The sequence below is a fragment of the Priapulus caudatus genome, unplaced genomic scaffold, assembly GCF_000485595.1.
Source record: "Priapulus caudatus unplaced genomic scaffold, Priapulus_caudatus-5.0.1 Scaffold70, whole genome shotgun sequence".
NCBI lineage: Eukaryota > Metazoa > Priapulida > Priapulimorpha > Priapulimorphida > Priapulidae > Priapulus > Priapulus caudatus.
In genome coordinates this window covers 420,015-427,366 of record NW_014577131.1, presented here as the reverse complement: position 1 = coordinate 427,366, position 7,352 = coordinate 420,015, and positions in this window count along the sequence as shown.

Sequence of the window (7,352 nt, the reverse complement as noted above, 5' to 3'; positions counted from 1 at the left end):
TACCCAGCATGGATTGTAAAGGAGATGGCGCGCATTCTTCTCTATTCTATTATCTCGTTATATTCGCCGCAGCGTCGGCAACCACATCAGACTATTAAAGTCGGTGCCTTTCTGTAGGGCCAATGTGTGGCGTCTCACACGGAAGTAGAAAACTAAGATAAATAATAACGAGGTTATTGTGTGACTGATCGTGCAAAGTCATGATCAGTGGGTGTATAACTAGTATGAGAACATGCAAAGTCGTGAGGTCGGGGTGAGCAAACGCGAGCGGTTGTGTGCACGTCGAATATACTCGCCCTTAGAACTTCTGCCATTTCTTCGCATAAAGTCCATCAGTGATCGCCATGCGGACCCCATTTAATTTTGTTATCGCACGTATACGTGCATTTATAATAGAAAGTATCTGAATCTGTCGCGATTCTCACTTTAGACCCTTGTGATTTCTGAATTGAGACGTTAGACATTTAACATATCAAGATATTTACAAGTATTGCCCCTCTATTTTTCAGGAATAATTTCGACAAAATGTGATTCCTTCCGGCCGAAGCACTGCATGCGCAAGCCCACCATCTTGGCATGCTACACATTCAATAAATGCAAAAAAATCGGGTGTTTTACTTGTAGTGTGGTTATAGTTCTAACGATTGTCAGACGCAGCTGCAGCAATATATGCTGCAAGTATTTTCCAAAGTACCTTGTGTTTTGTAGAAATTATACGATACGTCAAACAACTAATATCTCATTTGGTAACCACCTCGCCTTATGTTGATATAATTGATAGCTATACGCGACTGATTGTCACAAAATCACTTACAAATGGCTAATCAACAGCGCGTATGAATATTACACCTGAATATTATATATTATCAGGATATTATCTCACTATAGACCGAATATTGCAGTCGTACATATTTTGTGAATAGGCGAAGTAACAATGACTAGTGATTTTTTTAGATAATGATCACTGTCTTGATCAGGACATTATTACCCTTTCCACTGGGTGTCGTGTTCATATCCCCGACAGAAGAAGTTCCATCGCCCGTCTCTTTCCCGGTGTCGCTCGCTCGCAGCACTTTCACTATGTGTTCCTGTACGTCGTCGTCGTCCAGCCCGCTGTCGGCGACCGACGTGTGTCTGCTGCGGACGCAGTCGATGCTGTTACTGGAATGCGACGTGTGTCGGCTGCGGTCGAAGGCGTCGCTTTCACTGCTCTGCGACACGTGCCGGCTGTGGAAGCAGTCGCCGCTCTTACTGGAACTCGACGTGTGTCGGCTGTGGTCCGCGCAGTCAATGCTCTCACTAGAATGCGACGTGTATCGGCTGCGGCTGTTGCCCATCAAATCAAGCGACATGGCGTCAGAGCGGGAATCGTAGGTACTACTCAGCACGCTGTCGCTAGACCAAGAAGAGAGTCTTTTGAGTTTGTAAGCGCTCCCGGTTCTATCGCGTGCCGGATGCCGTGCCGACAAACTCTCCCGCTTGTCGCAGATGTCGAGCTCGTCTAGCGACACGTACTTGTAGAGGCAGTCAAGCTGTCGTTGTGAGGGAACGTCGTAATCATCGCTCGGAGTCTTCAGTATCTTTACGCCTACTCTGGTGGTCGTCTGCTTACAGCCGAACCTCTTCGGTTTCTTCAACATGGCGTAGACGGAGTAGGAAATGCTCGCGTCGTGGTCGGTTTCAGAGTAACTGAAGCTTCCCGGAAGGTTCCTCGGTAGACGATGACGGAAGAAGAACGTGTGCTTACCGGGAGTTTGAAAAGCCTCCATCACCTCTGGTTGTAACTTGTTAAACATCGCTATCTTGTCGTCTAGGTACATGAACTGGCAAGTTCTGTTCTTATTCTTTACTTGTGTATCCACGGCGAGCCCTTCTCCCTCGAAGTTGATAGCCAGTGATTTCGCGTTGATCGGTTGACGCAGTATGAAGGAGACGCTGCCACGGAGAACATCACCCGGCATTACGGCGACTCTCTCCAGCGTCACCTTGAATTCTTCGATGTACTTCATGACTGGATTCGTAAGATCAACCGCTTATTTACGTGTATCAGCAAATTAAGTCTGCAGGTAGCGCGGCTTAGACAGTCTTCGTGTGGCTCCTGTGGAGGTTGTGTGCCTGAGTTGGAATGTGTACCTGTATATATACAGCGCAATATACCTCTCGGAATGCCCCTGCGGGATAATCCGCCGTGTGACTTATTCGCTGACGTCAGAAGCAGCCGCGCACGACACGATAGTAAAACGCCATTCATTTTGTTTCGCAAGAGTAACTTCCCGCAGAAGACTTGGTAATTCCCGGTGTTTACACTTTACTTTTACGGGTGGCCTCTATTGTTTCGTAATGCCGATATACATATTTTACGTGGGAACGTCGTTATCAGGTCTATCATGCGTTCACGATCAATCGGTCACGATTTGTGCATTAATCGCGCGATTCTGTTTATCGATCACGACTATCGAAGAACTGTGTGTTGGGGTGGGGGGGGAATTGTTCCGCGCTATTGCCATTGTGTGAGTCACGCCCCGCGACCGAGATAGGTTTAGCAACGACTACCTACGTCAACAATGATTCCGAATCTCATCCGATCGTAAAGCTCTTTCTCGTGAGATGTTAAAATACCATTTACGTCATCATCGGGTCACGCACGCACGCCACCTGGGGGTGGGGGGGGGTAGAACGGTAGAACTATATGGGGGGTAGAACGCCAATGCAATAACATGCTTTCACACAGCCCTCTACGTCACCCCCAGAGAATTGAGGAAATGCCGACGGCGTGGCTACACGTCACGAATAATATCATCAGGTATCATAATATGTCATATTCGCATGTGGTCTGGCGGGATATATTTAAGGAGTGTATACCGGTGACGTATACGCAACTGCTCCAAAGCGACGCTCTACGATCATGGTCTGATAGAATTCTAGTAAGATATGTGGCTATCGAATAAAACGGAAAAATGAAATATATTGCCGAAGATGTATAATAAATATATTATTCATCATCATGCGTCTCCGAAATCGGTGATTGCCGTAACTTAAGTTTCCGAATTCGGACACAGCACCTGAGCACGGCGGAACAAAACATTGTCAATTGAATAATCGACGTTGTTTTCCCGCAGTTTATTAAAGGAATTGAAGACAAGATACAGAATATCAAACATATCAATCAATTTTCACAGACTTGCCACTGCTTGCTTCCGTGAAGGCGGAAAAAGACGACTTAAAATTGAAGAATTGTCACACTCACGGTCACCCACTTCTCTCCTTCGCCGGATAGATCTACATCGTGTGGTTCCAGCAGCACATGGTTGATGGCCGGCGCGAGCGCGTTGCATGCATCATATCAGGAGTTAATAAAGACAAAATTTGTCTTTATTAACTCCTGATCATATTCAGAGAGACATAATACAAGATTGCGTGGCACAGCTTTGCTGTTGATTCTGAGCGCTGCGCGCGGATGAGACGCGCAGTTCCGCAGGATATGCGCACGCGACCGCGGGGATGTTCAAGTATAAAGCGCTGTCCGCAGGGGAGACGTGCGTCAAATTCGAGGCCCGGCGCACGTCTCCACAGCGGTCAGCGGATGGTCTGTAGTTTTAGAAGATAACAATGAAGACTTTGTTCTATATAAGAACTATCGGCGGCTAAATAAGAGCAATATACACCTTTGAATTTCTTGACTAGTCAGTCAAAGGTCTTGTTGGGGTCCATTATGCAGAGCTTCCAATTGAAATGCCAAGTGGAATTGTGTTTTTCGGAACCCCAAAGAAAATGTCTTCTTCTTACATGCACCCCCTCCCTGATCAATCACGCATTCAGGCGTAATTCAGGCGTTATTAAGCAGTAAATGTATGACTCCATATATCTACATTTTTCTTTTAATGTTATCCATTTCATTTTAATGTTAATCCATGGGAGTCATGTGCCTTTCTCTAATATGTATATATATATATGCATCGAGCACTCTACCGACAGCATAGACTCAAGCATCCAGACTTATATATATATATATAGGGAGAGAAAGAGGGGAGTGCGAGATAGCCGCTCTGCTGCTCTACAACATAACCCGTTTTCTCTCGCTGTCTTGCTTTCGCATCTCGGTGCAATGTCTGGACGTGTACGCGGAGACGTCGTATAGCAACAGAAAGAGAACACATAGCGATCAGAGAGAGAGAGAGAGAGAGAGAGAGAGAGAGAAGAAAAGATGGAGAGAGAGAGCGATAGACAGAGCAGCGGAGAGAGACAGAGTCAGAGAAAGAGAGAGAGAGAGAGACAGACAGACAGAGAGGGAGAGATGGAGAGAGACAGAGAGACAGCGAGAAAGAGAAGAGAGAGAGAGAGAGAGATGAAGAGAGAGAGAAGACAGACATACAAGACAGAACAGAGAGAGAATAAAGAGCGAGAGACAGAAAAGAGGAAGAGGGAGCAGAGAGAGAGAGAACAGAGAGAAAAAGAGAGAGAGAGAGAGACAAACATACAGACAGACAGAAAGAAGAAGAGAGACAGAAAGAGAAGGAGAGAAAGCAAGAAGAGAGAGAGAAAACAGAGAGGGAGAGAAGAAACGAGAGGGAGAGAGGCGGGAGAGAGAGAGAGAAGAAAGAGACAGAGAGAAACAGACAGCACAGACAGATAGACAAGCAGAGAGAGGGAGAGAACAGACACACACACACACGAGTAGAGAGAGAGAAGAAGGCAGAGATAGAGCGAGAGAGAGAGAGAAGAGAGACACTGCGAGATTAGAGAAACAGACAGACAGACAGGCAGAGAGAGAGAGAGAGAGAGAGGCGGGGTGACAGACAGGCTAGAGAGAGACAGTCGTAGTGATCGGCGGAACTATGTCACGCGTCACGCGGCGACGTTGTGAGTTCTGCCGCGTTTTTGTCAGAGGCGAACACTATTGTTCGCGTTGTCTGAATTAGCAGATATACTGTTACGCTGGGCATCTCTGCTATTCAAGCATACAATGAATTTAGCGCATAAATCATATAGCATACTCGCATGTCTGTTAATATATATATATTATACTATATAATCAGGAGTAATAATTACGATAATGAACCACGCCATAAATGATGATCTTGACACACACACACAAACACACACACACCCACACACACACACACACACCACAACCACACACCACACACACACACAGAACTGTTCACGTCCTCTCTGTAGTTTCCATTATGAAAGGAAACGCTCATTTTGGTTTCGTGATTGTATATTTCTATAGTGTTTTCATTTTTTAATTGTATATTTTAATATAGTAGTCACGAAACAATCCAGAAACGCCGGGTACGCCTCTTGTTCCAATACAGAACGTTACCTGGCGTATTCAAAAATATGTAACGCACTCCACTACATCTCATACAGTAAACAAGTTGACTGGTTCATCTTAACTTGCCTAGTCCTAGCATATGACTATTGGAAATAAACAGTTTAGCTATTAAAATGTTGGGCTCGTCTAGATATCACTGCAGTTTTAAGACGTATGATTCCTAGGTGGGTAATAAAATTTGACAGTAAAATTATGCGAAAATACGTTTAGCTTGTTAGTATTTGACGTTTAGTTTTTACGATAGAACGAAGATCGTTACCGCTACGCCTAAGTATAAGGGCTTAGCAAGACTTTCAAATTCATATTTCATTGGCCTCTAAATTTAGTCAATTAATAGTGAATTCAGTAAAGCAAAGGTAGCAGTCGCGTGATGAATCTAGAAAGTTAGCTTACTGTATAGAGAGTTCACGTGCGTGATTTGTGCATCGTCAGTAGATAAGTGAGTACAGAAGAAACTTTTAATTAATAAATCAGAACTAAAAATATCCACGTCACAAAAAATAAATATTTATTTATGTTTAATCAACATTCAATATCGTATATTTAAAGTGATCGCTCATGAATCAGAATCCACACAGCAAGCCAGCCATATTCAGCCAACATTCTAATATACAACCACGCCATTATTACGTTGTACGTTTAATAATTTAAAATATAATAATTATAAAATTAATAATAAAATAATTTTATAACTTTGTTGATATAATTGATAGCTATACGCGACTGATTGTCACAAAATCACTTACAAATGGCTAATCAACAGGCGGTATGATATTAACCTAAATTATATATATTAATCACGATATTATCTTACTGATACATAGACCGAATATTGTAGTCGTACACATTTTGAGATAGAGCGAAAGTAACAATGACAGTGATTTTTTTAGATAATGATCACTGTCTTCGATCTCAGACATTATTAACCCTTTTCACTGTGTGTTGTTCATAATCCCAAAGAAGAAGTTCCATCCCGTTCTATTTCCCGGTGTCGCTCGTTTGCAGCACTTTCACTATGTGTTCCTGTACGTCGTCGTCGTCCAGCCCGCCTGTCGTCGACGACGTGTGTCGGTGCCGACGAAGTCGATGGTGGCACTGGAATGCGATGTGTGTCGCTGGGTCGAAGGCGTCGCTTCACTGCCTCTGCGACGCGTGCCGACTGGGAAGCAGTCGCCGCTCTTACTGAACTCGACGTGTGTTGGCTGTGGTCGCCGCAGCCAATGCTCTCACTAGAATGCCGACTGTATCGCGCTGCGGCTGTTGCCATCAAATCAACGACATGGCTCAGAGCGGTACGTAGGTACTATCAGCACGCTGTCGCTAGACCAAGAGAGAGAGTCTTTTGAGTTTGTAACGCTCCCGGTTCTATCCCTGCGGATGCCGTGCCGACAAACTCTCCCGCTTGTCGCAGATGTCGAGCTCGGTTAGCGACACGTACTTGTAGAGGCAGTCAACTGTCGTTGTGAGGGAACGTCGTAATCATCGCCTCGAGTCTTCAGTATCTTTACGACTACTCTGGTGGTCGTCTGCTTGCAAGCCAAACCTCTTCGGTTTCTTCAACATGGCGTAGACGGAGTAGGAAATGCTCCGCGTCTCGGTTTCAGAGTAACTGAAGCTTCCGCGAAGGTTCCTCCTTAGACGATGACGGAAGAGAAACGTGTGCTTACCGGGAGTTTGAAAAGCCTCCATTAGCCTCTGTTTTAACTTGAAACATCTATCTTGCGTCTAGGTACATGAACTGCAAGTTCTTGTCTTATTCTTTACTTGTTTATCCACGGCGAGCCCTTATCCTCGAAGTTGATAGCCAGTGATTTCGCCTTATCGTTGACGCAGTATGAAGGAGACGCTGCCACGGAGAAACATCAAACCGCATTATGGCGACTCTCTCCAGCGTCACTTATTTCTTCGATGTACTTCATGACTGATTCGTGAGATCAACGCTTATTTACTGTTATCAGCAAAGTCTGCAGTGGCGGCTTAGACAGTCTTCGTGGCTCCCTGTGGAGTTGTGTGC